We start from the raw sequence: 15568 nt of genomic DNA on the forward strand, positions 1-15568 counted from the left end.
AGACCTCAGGGTGCAGCTCATGCTGGGGGGACCTGTTATTTTGGGCTTTGTGCACATCTTGCTGCTGAAAGCACGGGGAGCAGCAACCTTAATGCAGAGCAGAGCCTCTTCCAGAGCTGATCTTCCAGGGCTGAACCTCAGGGGAGCAACGCAGGCATCTGCTAGAGGTGTTGCTGGGGAAGAGGGAGGAGTGTGAATAGGACTCTCCTTAATAGCTTCCTGCAACATGAGGCAACATACTCGAAAATTATCACTTTTGTGAACACCTCTTTGCTTGATATGCTCGTTGTCCTCAAACATAAGTAAGACAGTGAGGGCACCAGTGTTTGATTATGCTGTAGCGGTCTGGGAGGATATCACAGTCAGATGGAAAACCCATGAGATGAAAAGATTCAAAGTGTGTTTTTGATGGGGAAATGAAGTGTGAGAGACAAAGCAGGAGTGGAAATGAGAAATCCCTGACCAGCATACCTTGCTTTAGAAGGAGTCAGTGGAGGCCCCCTCCCCAGCAGTGGGGCCACCAGCCTCCAGCAGATTGGAAAATGATTATGGACTGAGCATTAAGCAAAACACAGGGCCTGGGAAAGGGCATGTTCTTTGGTGGGGTTTGAGTAATTTCCCTCTGTCTATTCTTGTCTTGCATAAATATTCTAAACTGGCACCAGTCTGTAGCCACTCGCAGCCAATGTTGCATATTTTACATGTGCCCGCTTTTTGTAAATGTGACTTAGAACTGCTTAGATCTGAAATTCAGGTTTAATTTTAAAACAGGAGGGATGGCTTATAAGCCTTCATGTAAAAGGAAATCTTTTGGTACATGGTTATTTTTAAACATGTTTCGGCATTGCAAAGTGATGTGAATCAAGCACTGATTCTCACGTTGTACCTAGAAATAGGGAAGGCTGTATGAAAGAGTCAAATAACACTGAAATTTAAAAGGTTAAGCTAGCAGCCAAAAGAAGATTAACACAAGTAAAAAATAGCACAATTTCTAAGAATGCGGAGCTGTTTGGTCAGACCCAATACTGTGTCTGCATGTCTTTTCTGCCTGAAAACGCTTTGCATCCGTTGTCCAACTTTGGCTAAATGTGACAGGGGGAGGAAGGTACTCAACGTAATTAAATTTTGCCAAGGTTTATGAAAGCAAATGAAAGGGTGGAGAAGCCATTGCTGTCCCCCAGAGAGAGCTTAGAGGTGATTGCAACCTTTCACAGGCACCAGAGAATCCATGCAGGGGAGCTCTTGTGAACGCCTCCGCTGCAGGGAAAGCCGCCTTGGGAGGCTGCTATCCCCCGCCTTGGGCTTCATCAGCCCCACTGCCTCGGGAACTGCTTCTCGCACTGCTGAGAGATCCCTGTGTGGTAAGAGAGGAGCACAGGCAGCGTTTGAAGAGACGTGGAGGTGCCACAAGGCTTTGCAAAAAGCAATTTTAAGAAATTGAATGGAAGCAATAAAAAGCAAATAAAAAGAAGCAATTAAAAAGTGAGCAGCCATGTGTGTAGTCAAAGTCTGATGCTATCCCAGCCTCTCTCCCTTGCGTCTGCTGTTGGTGGCTCCATGCATTTGCCGCCACCACCACTCTGTCACCCCACTGGTCGGAGGAGAGAGAAGCGGCCAGTCACGTCCACCTTTGTACTGGGGGTAGGCTCTAGTCTTTTTGCATATTTATGGAAAATATTTGTAATGGGATGGTCACGCAATGATGTGTTGAGCAGAGCCCTGTTTGCTGGGGAATGGAGGTGGTAGAGCGTGGCAATGGTGATGGGCACTGGCCCTCCACTTAAGCCCAAAGGTAATCCATACACAAACTGCTACGGACACAGAGCTGGGATTGCTCAGTTGTCTGAGCTCCCATCAGCAACGTGGCAGGGGGAAAAATTGTGCCTCTAGGAACAAATGTGAAGTCAAGATGGGCAAATTCCCACCCTGGGGAGTGTTGCATCAGGCTATGAAGTGGTTATTAAATTGCAGAGAACATGCTGGACTCTCCACTGCTTGCTATCTGCAATTTCAGACACATATTATTAAGTTAAGGAATATTATTAATAGCAATTCCATTCCCCACATTCTGGCGAAGAGGATAGATTTAAGGCTACCTCCATCTTTAAAAATTCTATAAATATGTGAAAAATGGGAAGAGGCGGGGCGGGGGGAGAGAATGTGCCTTTCACAAGTTTGCATTTCACAGATGCAAATTGTAACATGTTTCTGCACGCTTTTCTTGGTACTGCTTTCCTGGTACCAGATGGTGGAGTTGTTCGCTGGACCTGCTGAGGAGAGGTGCAATTTGGAGGTCCTGCCAAACTTGACTCTCGGGCGTCTCATTGCAGCGCTGGGTTTCGGAGCACTCGTTTCTCCTTGCCATGGGCACTGGCTGTGATTACTTTCAGGTGGCATGTGTGATGGCAGATTTTCAGTGGGAGGGGGCAATTCTTTGGGAGGGGTGAAAAATAACTCCTGCAAGCTTGTGGTGGTTTGTGTGGAGTAGGTTCCATGTTGAGTGATGAGCCTGGTGTTGTACTTAGTCTTCTATTATGGCTGTTCTAAGCTTCATCTTTGTGCTTACAGGGAAGAAATCTGTTCGAAACTGTCCTGTAGCCTGTGTGAGGGTGGGATGTGACTGTGCTGGGACGATTCTCATCAAGAGTGAACTTCAAGTATCCCTCACTGTGGTGGCTGAGCTGTGAAATGGCATAAAGCCTGTTCTCTAGCAAGCAGAGCTTGCGTGTTCCTGGTGACGGCCAAAATAGGAATATTTTGCTGTGGCAGGAAATCCTGCTAAAGCAGCAGTACGGTGTAAACGGCAGGTTTGCTGCTGACGGTTTTCACTGTGGAAAAGCTGTGCTCTCTTAAAAGATTCTCATAAAGACCAAGTTACTGCTTTATGGTACGTTTTCTATACTGTGGAAGTGATGGGCTAGCCATATGATTTTATGGAGTAATACGTTAATGGTGTTAAATTTTTGTCTTTAGCAAACTAGTAAGGTTTATGAAACACCGAAGTTTAAAAGTAAAGGGAAAAAAAACACAGGCAATTGCAGTAGGCAGTTTTTAAATCTCTTTGAAACTGACTGAAATGTTCTAAGTTTTCATTACGACAAGGTGCCTTTCTTGATTTCCAGCTTTAAATGCCTTTTGGAGGCAAAGATAACTGTTTTTCATGCGAATCAAAGGACCGTGCTCATTTTGGTCTCCAAAGTGAAAGATCCACTGACCAGTGTTAATGAGAAATGGTGCTACTAGAGTCAACAAGGAATAGTTTCTGCAATGCCGTGCTTGACTGTAGAAGACAATAGTACAACTGTGAGCAGTAAAACAGACTTTTGCTGCAAAAGTGTTTAATTTAGCAGTTTTGGAAATCCAGATTTTGAGTTTCTCTGAGACTCAGGTGATAGAATTTTTTTTTGGTGTCAAATAATAATTTTAGATCCAGACATCTCAGATCTCTGGTTTTGTCATGCTGTTGTATTCCCCTTGGAAACTTAATGGGAAATAAAACCGAGCGTGTGCAGACCATGTTTATCACTGACCCTATTGGCTGATGTCTTTCAAATTAAGCTGCGCTGTATTTTTGGCACTGTTCCTTTCCTATTCTTTTTACGTTCTTTTTGGATCCTGGCTTGGTTGAAACTGGTTGGACCCTAACCCTTTACACTTATGGGTGCAACACTTCTTTCACTCTGCCTTCTGCAGGGCACAGCAAGCAAAAATATGCTTTTGTTCCATCCAGGACAAACACCAGACATAGCCTGGCTGTGCGTGTATGGTGGGGAGCAGGATCTGGCATACAGCGGAGCGGTGGCTGCCTGTGTGCCTGGCTTGCTCCTCGTGAGCACTGCAGGCATGTCCTTGGTCTGCAGTTAGCATGGGCTTTGCTCTCAGCCAAAATCCCTTGAACTGGGGGGGCGGCGGGGAAAGGAGTTTTTGTTTGATGCAGCAGGAAATCAAACCTCTCTAGTCTTCTTGAAGAACATCTCAGGGCCTGTTTTTCAAGGGGTTGATGGAAATAGCTGAGCAACGGCTAACCTAATTTGCTTCAGAGCTGGCTTGGGGACAGATATTAGGAGAAGTTTTTGGAAGAGAGGACAAAAGGCATCTTCAGAGAGAGAACATGGGACACTTCTCACTCTCCCCCTTCTGCTTGGTAAATCCATGCTTGCTGAAGATGTTTTAATCTGCCTGTTTTCTGTCAGTACTCTTCTGAGGCAACCATTTTGATGATTGTCCCTTTTCAACATCAGAGTAGTTTACGTCAGTCTTTAAAAGATGATAAAGCCAGTGTCCTTTATTAATCAAACCTAACTAAATGTTGCTATTGTCTTGCTTGATAAGTCTAGGGAAATGCAAGAGAAATAAGAGCGGATCAGAAAAGTGCTCTTCAAATGGTTGTCAGGGGATCTTTATCCAAGTGAAGGAATGCATCTGTGAGGCCTGAAGTCAGTCAGTATTTTCCCTGATGACTTGGACAGTGGAACAGTGATTCATGACTGGATATATTTGATAATGGAAAACTTGGGCTAGAGGGTAGAGCTCAGGAACTTTAGGTAACAAACTACTTATTCAAAATACCTGAAAGAAACTAGAAAAAATATTTGAAAATAGGTTGTAGTCTGTGGAAGACAAATAAGATTTTCTGCTTCATAACAAGCAATAATTGGTCAATTGGTTACAAGGTGGGAAATGTGGATAGGCTGGAAGTTCTGCAGAAAAGATAAAAAAAGTGAGACAATATATTATAGTGAAAAAGCCAGATACTCCACAAGGTTAGACAGATAGAGGGGACAGGACATGCAAAGTGATCCTACTCCATGTGGAGATAATAATGGTAATTCCTCAGCAAGACCAACTGGAGGGGCTTGAAAGGAATAAGAAGGCAGACCAGGGCCCTATACTGCAAAGAGAAAGACATGGGACTGTAATTTACGGAAGATAAGGCTGAAAGAAATTAAAGTCTCCAAATAAATGAATTGTTTGCAAGGACAAAAGCAATAATCTCTTCTCTGGTCCATGGTGGCCAGAACAGGCATTAGATGATTTTGCTGAAAGCAACAGTAGTTGGGATTGTCAACTCGCAGCAACCCTGCTCAAACCATGTAGATCACGTCTGTCGTGGGTGCAGCTGATCCTTGCTTGGAGACATGGCTATGTGGGGTGAACTCATGCGGTCTCACTCAGTCTTATGCTTCTGGGATCAAATGGTAGTGGGGAAAAACCCTTTACCTGTGGTGATGCAACGTTTTGGCCAGTGCTTTCTTCTGCCTTTTTCCAACCCCACACTTCCAGTTCCTGAACTTGGACTCTTCTTTGCTCTGCCTGCGTGCTGACATAAATTATGCAGCAAGTCCTTTCAGGCAGGGGCTGTGTTTACCTGCCTGTTTATCTGGCATCAGTGGGGCTCCAGTTTTGACTGGATCTTCAAGCATAAACAATAACCATTGTCAGAGTAGATTATTCAGAGCAGAGCAATCTGAAGCCACTTGGTTATGAAAGGCTCCCCAGAGCATGAGTGGTTGCTGTGACCCAGAAATGTTGGCATGCAAATCGATTACATGGCAGGATTTATGTGGCAAACTCGCAGTTCTTCCTTGTGCAGACAGCACACGGCGTCATGGAGATGGCGCATACTGTGTGCGATGTATGTGCAGCCTTCCTAAAGGGGAGCACAAACTCCAGTCATGGGGAAGAGGGCTGAGGAGCCAGTTTGTCAGGAAAAGGGCCAATGAAACTGGAAAGAGAGTCTTTGGAGTTTCTGAAGTGAGATTAAATGAACAATAATTGCTGGGGAGGGGGTGATATAGGGGCCAAAGATGCAGGGTATGGAGCTGAGTGACTCCCTCTGTACATGTTCTCCGAAGGGGTGGCAGCTCTGTTGCTTGGGTGCTGGTTAGATGAAGCACTGAAGAATACACAGCTGTTTGAAATGGGCCAAAAGCCCTTTTCCATTTCTCTGCCCACACTCTGCTGTGTGCCTCTGATGAACATTCCTGCCAAATCTGCTTTCTGGGTTGGCGGGGAGAAACCGGGCATAATTATTATCATCATCTGCCTTGTTTCAGAACTGCTGCTGTTACTGCTGCAGCCTGGCAGCAGCCGAAAGTACAGCATCTCTTGAACAGGGATTCAGGCCCTGGAAACCATGGTTATGTTCTCCATCAAAGTGGTGGGAACTGTTGAGAAGGTCCCCAGATGTTTTACCTAGTGTGTCTCAGAACTGTTAAGGAACACCCAGCTGGGCAGACACACTGTGGGGTACTAAGCAAAAAATTGCTTAAAATAAAATTTTAGATTTCCCTAAGAATAGTTTCAAAAAGCAAAATTTGTGCTTTTTTTCTAAAAAAAAAAAAAACCAAAACAAAAAAAAAAAAACAAAAAAACAAAAAAACCCAAAAAAACTAACAACAAACCAACCACACAAAACCAAAAAGCCAACCAAAATGCCCAAAATGGCTAATGGTCTTAATGGGGACTGTGTTAAATCTTAATTTGAAATGATAAATCTACCCCAAAGACTAAATTCAGGAGAAAAGCTCTGAAGATGATCAAAGCCACTCTTTCAGTGTGTTTTAACGAGCACAGCAAGGGAATTTCCGAGCAAGTCATTATTAGTATGTGAAAGTGGAACGTGTTAAACATCTACAAAGTATGCTCAGCTCAGGGCAATGAAACTCTCTTCTTGATTTCTGCTCTGGCCAAGTTTCGAAACTATAGAGCCAGCGAAATAAAAGCCAGCAAGGGGATGATGTGTGTGTCCAGCATCTGTGTCTCCAGCTGTGGCAAATACCCAATTCTTGAGATTACAGTGAAGAAACCACTAACAGAGCTGTGAACTTGTGTGATAGTTGTATATGGAGTGAGACACAGTTTCTTTCCTAATCCATATGGTGATCAGTTTAAGCCATGAAGTGTGAAATGTGATTACCCTTGTCCAGCATTTGAATTAAGGGGCTGTAAGGGGAGGCTCAGGGCTCCAGCTTGCATGAGGGAAGGGAAAACAGGCACAGAGACCAAGAGCTGCTTCTGCATGTCTCTGAGGCAGAGCAGAAATAGAATCCTCTTCCATTTACTTGCTGAGATTTAAATATGATAAAATAGAAGCGTTAAAATTCTCTCAGGAGGGGTTTAATACAGACCTTCAGTGTGGACAACAGCTGCTATGGAGGACAAATGAGTGACAAGTTAGCGTTTCCCCACAAATTGGAAATCAATTCTTGGGAAAAACAAGACACTTGGAAATGAACGTTTAACTAGTGCCAGGCTTTGTGCAGATCATAACCACTTACACTATAGATAGGGTCACAATCTTATCTTAGCTTTACCTGAACATCTGTTAGTTGGCACAAAAGTCAGAGTGCAGCTGCCTGTGAATGAACCTGCATTTACAGATCACTATTTATTTTTTTTCCCCTGGTAACCTCATCTATTTTGAGTGTGCCTGCTGGTTATATTGTGAGAGAGGTTGACGGGAACCTCTTTGTTTCACTCTTCAACAGTTGTCAAGATACTGTGTCTGCTTTGGCACAGTTGTGACGCTGATGTATCTGAGTAGGCGCAGTGATGTGGAAAGACTACGGCTTCTTCTGTCTGCTGTAGAACAGAATGGGGATGCCTCGTGGTATTGCTTGGAGAAAAGGGTGTCAATTTTGCCCCCAAAAGTATTCTTACACCATGTCTAAATGAAACCTATACAGGTATGCCTCCAGAAGTATGGAAAATAGTATTGACAGTGGGCTTCAGTTTGCAACTCTCTGACTTGGAGTCCCTTCCCCTACCCTGCCTCAGAAGATTTCTAGTGGCAATTAATGGAAAACCTGGTATGCTTTGCTGTTGTTCTAACACTGGTACTTTTCGCACCATGAGGCTGGCAAATTCACTTTGGGGTTGGATAACCTTTTGCGTCTGCTGCCATTTGAGCTGTCAGCTTCATAGAGAATCCATGGTATTCACCAAATTATGTATATGTTAGGCTAGAAACAGCTGAAAACTAGTGGTGGTTGTTATTGAAATACCAAGTGAAATTTTCTGTTGCTTCTTCACTTGCTTTGTTTTTCTAGACTGTTTCCATAGTTATCTCACCAATTATGGCAGCTTTCTAGAGTCAGAAGAGTCACTGCCCTGCTCTGGAAGCAGCTGTGTGAAATGTTTTGGTTTTAACAGTGCAGTTTCATCTTAGCGCACTGGCATCCTGTGATTGCCTTTAGAGAGACCAATCCCATAAATACCAGAGGCATTCACAGCTCTGTTTGCTCTAACTGACTGCTTGCAAGCACTTGACTCTCCTTGCAGTTGCTGGGGCTTGACCATGTTATAATATTCATGAGACATTGATGGTCTGTATCAAAGGGGAAAAAAAAAAACCACCCAAAACATTTTACTAGCCAAGCCTGCAAGTTAGACTTAAAGAAATCTACACAGTACAAAAAAAAAAAAAAACAACCTCTCAGTTTTAGTTTGGTGGACTGCTAATATGTGGTTGGTTTATCTGAGGACAGAATGGTGCTTTCCACTTGCTTATAAAATGCTACGTAACAAATATATTAGAATATTAAAGACTAATAGCCCTTATTCTTATTCTTTCTCAGACTTTCCACTGGCCTTGCAAAACAAACTTATTTTTAGCTTCTCAATATTCATGCCACACAAGCTATTGTGTGGACTACTGGCAAGCTGTGTACAAAGAGATTCCGTTCTCATTGCATATCACCCTTTTCTATCACATTATTGACATATTAAGATCTTTTCAAGCATAAGTCTGTGCGCTGAGATGTTTTAGGGCTTTTTTTCCCCAGTCTGCTGTGTCCTTGAGGAAATTCTGGAGGGATGCTGGAGAGCTGTCATCCACCTGGGTGAGTCTCATGGCTGAGCGCAGGGATCTTCACTCCTGAGCTGAAGCAGACTCTGAACCTCCAGCCTGCCTCCTTGACCCAATTCGGCAGCTTTGCTCAAAAAGAAAAAGCAGTAGAGGAAACGGGGTGGCTTCAGGCTGGAAGCCAGGAGAGGTGGAGAGATCCCTGTGTTTGTCCCGCTGTGGATTTGGCAGGGATTCTGGTGTGCCTTTATCAAGCCTCCCTATTCAGCAGCAACAGCTTTTTTTTCATTCATGCCCTGTCCTAGGCTTGAACTGCCCGCATGTAACTACAAGGCTATGGATCCCATGCCAGTTAGGCATTCCTTAAAGGGTTGATTATTTATTATAAAATAAGCAAGTTCAGATAGGAATGACATAGCTTGAGCTATGAATCACAACTGACTCACGTTAAAGGTTACGAGTCCAATTCTACTTTCATCTGTATGAAGTGCTGTTCTGCTATTGGTGCCGATACATGCAAAAACAGGCGTTAGTACAAGAAAGCTTTTAATATGAAGTATTCATCTTATCTTGTTTCGGACTAGGTATTTCAAGTGTGTCATCACTTGTAGTTAACAGTTGTCAAAACAGTTTGAATATGGCAGAGGGGTTGTTTCTCATCACCAAACTTTGCGGCCTGCCTGACTTCAGATAATAAATCCCTTTGTAGCATAAAATGTCTTCCTATGGAGAAACCGGTTATTAACTTTTGCCTTCGTCAAAGTTTTAATAATACGCTGCATACAGGAGATATCTGTGGTTGGGGTGGGAGAGAGACGAGAAGAAATGTGGCAATTTATATTTACATATTAGGCAATATGTCTGGATGATGGGGGATGCGATAGAATTAATTATGCAGAGCTGCAGTGACAGCTAAAAAAATGGAGCATGTGAACATGGATGTATCTTTTGACTGCTGCTAGTGCTGGCACCACAAATAATAGCGACTATGAAGTTGGCCCTGCTTGGCTAGTTCGTTATTTCTAATTAACCCTAATTTCCTTCAGACGCGTATGACATTAGTCATTTTTATATGGTGTATATATAGTTTGCTTAGTGTTTTTTTGAATTATTTGCTGTTCTTATTCTGGACTTGGTTTAGTAATCCTTGTGATGCTATTTCTGTTCCCCAACTAAATGACTGAAACACAGTGGAGAGAGCATTAGGGGAAGAAAGGAAATGCACTGGGGTATTCTAAATTTCATAATCCTGTTAATATTGATCAATGTTTTAGGAGCTACAAATACTTGGCAATCTCCAAACATTTGCAAGCAATTAATATTCTGGTCTGGTAAATTAGCACAAAGCAAGCTATGGGTTTAATTTTTTTAAAGTTGTGTTTTATTTTTAGCTTTCTTTTCTGCTCCCATGCTACTGTATTTGAGGAAATTGCCGCAAGCCACAGGGGTTTGCAATTGTCGCAGGGTATCATTTTCCACAGGAAGTTAAAAGCCTTTGGGTTCATGAGGCAGGGAGTTCTCTTACTGTATTGCTGTACAGCACTTTGCTCTCGTGGCCTCTGCCGTAAGCAAGGCCATGCTCACAATTGCTTCGCTGGCTTCTTTTCTTTTGTGTTGCTATTACATGAACTCAATTTAGTGCAAGAAATGCATTTTCTTTTTTTTTTTTTTGGCATTGGCTCTTATGGTCCTCATGCCTACTGACTGGTGCATAAAGCACGTCAAGCTCCTGACCAGTGCCTCCAGGCAGCTCTCACACCTACCATGAGCAAGTGCTGCCTTTCCACATAAATCCTTTATCTTCCTGCCTGAACTCCCTCTGCCCTCCACGATCTCCTAGTCGTTCATTGCTGATGCTAGATCTTCACTTAAAAGCGTGGCTCCCAAAATTAGCTTACGCCAGTATTGCCAGTGGTAACATCAGCAGCTCTGGGCTCTGCACTTCGGGTTTGAGCAGAAAGAGATGGTCCTCAGTTCAGGCAGTGCTTCGGTAACACGTGTAGTATCTGGCATGCAACTTGTCTGGGAAACGCTATTTAAGACCATTCATGTCCTGCAGCGTTGGTCATCTGTGGCTGGTCATAGAGAGTTGAGGAGATACCATGGACCTAATCCTAGAGCCTCCGCTGTTAGCTCTCGCTCTTGGTGCCAGAGCTCAAAACAGTCTCTGCTTTTCTTGAATCCTTGAAAAAAGTGAAGAAACAAGTGACATCTGTCTTGCACATCCCTTCTTGGCACGCAAGTAAGGGATCTAATGACTACCAAAGGAGACTTTAAGAGTGGAACAGGCAATAGAGAGGCACAGGCTCAAAACTTTAACTGTGTAGCTTCTTGGGATGTTTTCCGTTTGTGTGGCTTCTAAAATGTAGGGTTAATTATTTGAAATACAACCTAAGCAGGATATATAATTATATAAGTCCCTTAGCCTTTGGAAATCAAAATTGTTTTGCTGTTATGTCCCACTAATCTGGGGAGGAAAACACAGTCATTCAGATCTGAGGAAGAAAATACAGCTTTATAATATCAGGCAATAAAATTAAACTTTACCCTCGCTGAGACCTCCTTGGATATTTGGACAACTTTGCATGATGTTTTGGAAATGTCTGATGTACACGAGCATAATATATCTCCTGCTGGTCTCAGCTATAGGCAAATGGCTCTGTCTCTGAATCATCCATGCAAATGGTTTGTTATACTTGAGGGGCAAATTGTATGATTAGGCAATTAATAGTAAAAACTTTGCTCTTCCCCACTGGAGTGCAACAACATTCAGCTGAATGTATTGCTCATTTGTTCCTTGAAGTCCTTTTTTGCTTCTTAAACAGTCAGCGCTGGTTGAGTAATCTCTTTTTTTTTTTTTTTTTTTTTATGTGAGAAAAACAGCTCTGATTGCAGAGTCACTGCTTTCTGTAGTCCCACAATGAATACATCTCAGACTCCTTTCTCCTTTTGGGCCTACATGTGGAGGAGTCATCAATACAAGATGCTTCGCAATTACCTCTGCTTGTTCAGAGAAGGCAATTAAGCGTGTGATTCTTCATCTTGTAAAGCGATGCTTTGTCTTAATGGATCATTTTGCAAACAAATTCTGATGATCCACTGAGCACATGGGTTGAAGTGCCGCAGTCTCGTGCTGAATACTGCTGCAGCCACAGGTGGTAAATAATGCAAAGGGAGACACGTAAGTGGTAGCAGTCTTTCCATGAGGATATATGACATGGTTGAGGGAGAAAATTATTAGCACGGGGGGGGGAAAAAGTAATCTTCCATCCCTCACAGAGTCACTGGTATCCAGAAGTAATTACATCACAGTCTCAATCTTTCCAATGTCGTCAGCTTTGATAATTATGTATGTGACTGTCTCTAATAAGCAGTAGAACTTACCTAAACTGGAGTGTGTCCTTTTGGCAAGCTATTACTTCTGCTTGGAAAGGATTACGTGTGCTTGTGGACTCACTTGGCATAGGTATGTGATTATTTGACTTTGTTAGATAGTATTTGAAGATGGTTTTCCAAGACATTTTGGTTTGTGAGCTCAAACAGCCCTGTGACAGGCACAGGGAGTAAACAGACTAGAGGAGGATGTTTAATATGTCATTGTTCTTCATTAATAACACAAAATCTAAAGAAAAGAGTGAGGATGGACTCTGGTATGGCTGAATTCAGTCTGGTGCTAGAAGCTATGGTCTGTTCACACTGGCTAGCTTGGGTTTCTCTGGTACTTATCAAAAGTCGAGATCCCTGGTGTGTGCAAGCAGGGCCTCTGCCCGGTGCCTCCCAGGCTGCAGGGATGGCTGCTTCTGATCAGTTAAAAAAAATACATACATCAGTCATGACTAAAGAGTCGTTAAGAGCAGCAGTCTTTTCAATTTTATTAAGGACTTCTACACCTGCATAAAGCCTGCAGCCGATTTAAGGCTTGAATCAATAGGAACATTCTTTAGGTTATTTCTGCTGACAGATGATTTTTGCATAAGAACAGTTCTTAAGCTTATACAAGATCTGTTTTCAGTTTTAAATCTCACCCTTTATTTTAGCTAGCTTTAAACACTGACTCTTCTAGCATATTTATCTTCGTCATCCAAATCAGCTCACTCTATGTCCTTACCTTCTCTGCACCTCCAGAAGATATTCCTGATTTTTTTTTTTTTCAATGTGTCTGACCGTATTACTTGGACTCCTGGTTGATGTCAGTGAACATGGGTAGCCCTGGTACACTGGGGGCATGGAAAGGGAGGTGGGTGAGTGCCCCTCGCCCCCCTGGCTTCCAGGGCAGGGGTGGCCTAGGGCCCAGAGAAGACACAACAGGCATGTGCACACCCATGTCCATGCCTGGCTTCTCTGCAGCCATGCAGCTCCTGTGGCTTTTTGAAGGATGTGGGCATGTTAAGAGAAGTCTGCAAGGATGGGAAGACAGAACAGACATGGGGGTGATGGGAGAGGCTGAGACACCCGGTAAATCCCTGCATGTATTGGATGCTGTGAAGGTCAAGGACTACACTCCTGTCAGTGAATGTCAGCTGGCCAGAAAATCCAGGACTCGGGATGGATGTCTGCAGGGATTTTGTACTGTCCTTAGGGCAATCAGTCCACATAAATAGTTGGACAAGGCAGGGAAAGCCTTTCCTCAGGCAGGCAGCTTGGAGCAGGAGCATTGCTTCAGTGGAGGACAGGGCTGTTCCCTTCATCTTAGCTGTGATGGGCAGGCAACAGCTGTTGCAACAGCTGGCTGGGGTGAGTACTCTCATGGCAGCCAGCAGTCCCACAGGGCTCACGCGTAGGGTTCAGGCCATTGCTGTCCCAGGCAATCTGTGCCATGAACAATCCACAGAGGAGGCCACCTCATGCTGTTGCTTCCTCCAGGGAATTAAAAGTCCCCTGGGAGCAGAGATGCCCCTGCCCTGTGGCATGGAGCAGTTGGGCAAGTATCTGTCAGCTCACGAAGGAAGCAAAAAAGGATTCTCGTAACATGGCTCCCTCTGACGCTTCTCCAAAGGTTTATTGGTGTCACCATTTGCTGATACATCTGTGATGTGAAAGATTAAGAGGGTGCATGAGAAGACTGGTCTTGTGATGTAACCTCCTGCCAGTAGGTCCTTAAGTTAGATGCAGCAACTACCCCTGGCAATGAAAAAAGTTATTTAACATTTACTTTGACTATTGTGACCTAAACCTACATGTGGATCATGGGTGACCTACGATGACATCACTGCTGAAAGCACAGGCTGAAATTGCATGATTTTCCAAAGTGACTACTGGTGTTGCCTTCCTAGTTTTAAGACACCTTGCGGGATCTGGGTTTTCAGACGGGAAGTCCTCAATGCTGTCTGAAAACCAGAGCCTTCTGAGCTCCTCTGCCTGCTGCATATGCAGAATTAGAGCGATCCAAACCCACAGTTACTTCAGAAAATATAGACTGGAATATTTCAAAATGAATTATTCAGCATTTAATTTCTGGGAATAATTCTGTTGACATCACTGCTGACATAGAAATTGTCAGTCTTTCATTACCGTCGCTGTGGGTACCATAGCAATGGGAGCATTATGATACTTCCGACTCATCATGCAACGAAAATCTCAGCATTTTTTAAAAGACTTGTTTGGCTGAATTCAGAGAAAATTCTAGCCTTTGTTTTTGCTTGGTTTGGGTATCAAAATCAGAAATTTCGTTAAATGGTGACTTTTTGCAATCTTTTTCTGCAAATCTAATAGTTTTTGATTTGTGATATGCAAGAAACAGAGAGAAGTGTAGCAAGACTTTAAAATATTAGCTTTTCCAGATGTGACACTTGAGCACAAGATGGTTTTGGCTTTTGGCTTTCTACCAAGATGTCAAAGTCATTCAGGATGAGTTAAAATAAATTTTGTTAATTGCTGAAGACCAAATGAAAAAAAAAAAAAAAAAAAACAACAAAAAACCAACCCAAAACCAAACCCCAACATTATTGTGCAGAGACATAAAATTATTCTGACTCTTTTCCGTTACGCTGATAAGGCCTAAGTTCCCTACTCAGACTGATACAGGTCCATAATAATTCTTCTGAAATCAATACTTAACCTGTATTTATGCCGCTGTTCAAGCGAGATGAATATTGCTTAAGGACGTTCTGCAGCTCTGATAAAAGACTGTAGTTCTCTTAGATAAATCACCTCAGATTAAGCTTTTAAAAGGGTTACGTTAGTCTTAAAATGTATGTTTATTGGTTCATCATTTCAAATTGAACGAAAGTACAGACTGGTCTGTTTGTGGAAAATAAAGCCATGTTTTAATTGATCCTGGTTACATCCTGCTAAAATATTTTCTGACACTTAACAGTAAGTGGAAACATATTTTTAAAAAAACAAAAAGCTGCTCATATACTGATAACTAAATTTGTTTTAACAGCCTAGTTGCAAGCATGGAGCATTAGAAGTAGTAACCAATGAAAAGGAAGACTTTAAATAAAAATTGTAACAGCAAGGTCTTATTTTGGATTAATCTCTAAAAGGACAACCTGCTAGTTAAACCAAATGGAAAAACCTGCTTTTCGTTTACACACACACCCCCTCACCCCCCTCAAAAAAACCCTCAAACAAACAAACCAAAAACCAAACTCAAACAAACCCAAGCAACAAAAAAACTAACCCAAAAATCTGGTAAAATAGTGGATGATTCTCCCATTACAGTCCTTACAATGATTCCTAGAAAATGAGTCATTTGCTTCAAGTAAGTCCCCGATTGCACATATTATCACTTTACCAAATTTCCCAGACCCATGAGCT

Source organism: Larus michahellis, chromosome 1 (genome assembly GCF_964199755.1).
Source record: "Larus michahellis chromosome 1, bLarMic1.1, whole genome shotgun sequence".
Taxonomy (NCBI): domain Eukaryota; kingdom Metazoa; phylum Chordata; class Aves; order Charadriiformes; family Laridae; genus Larus; species Larus michahellis.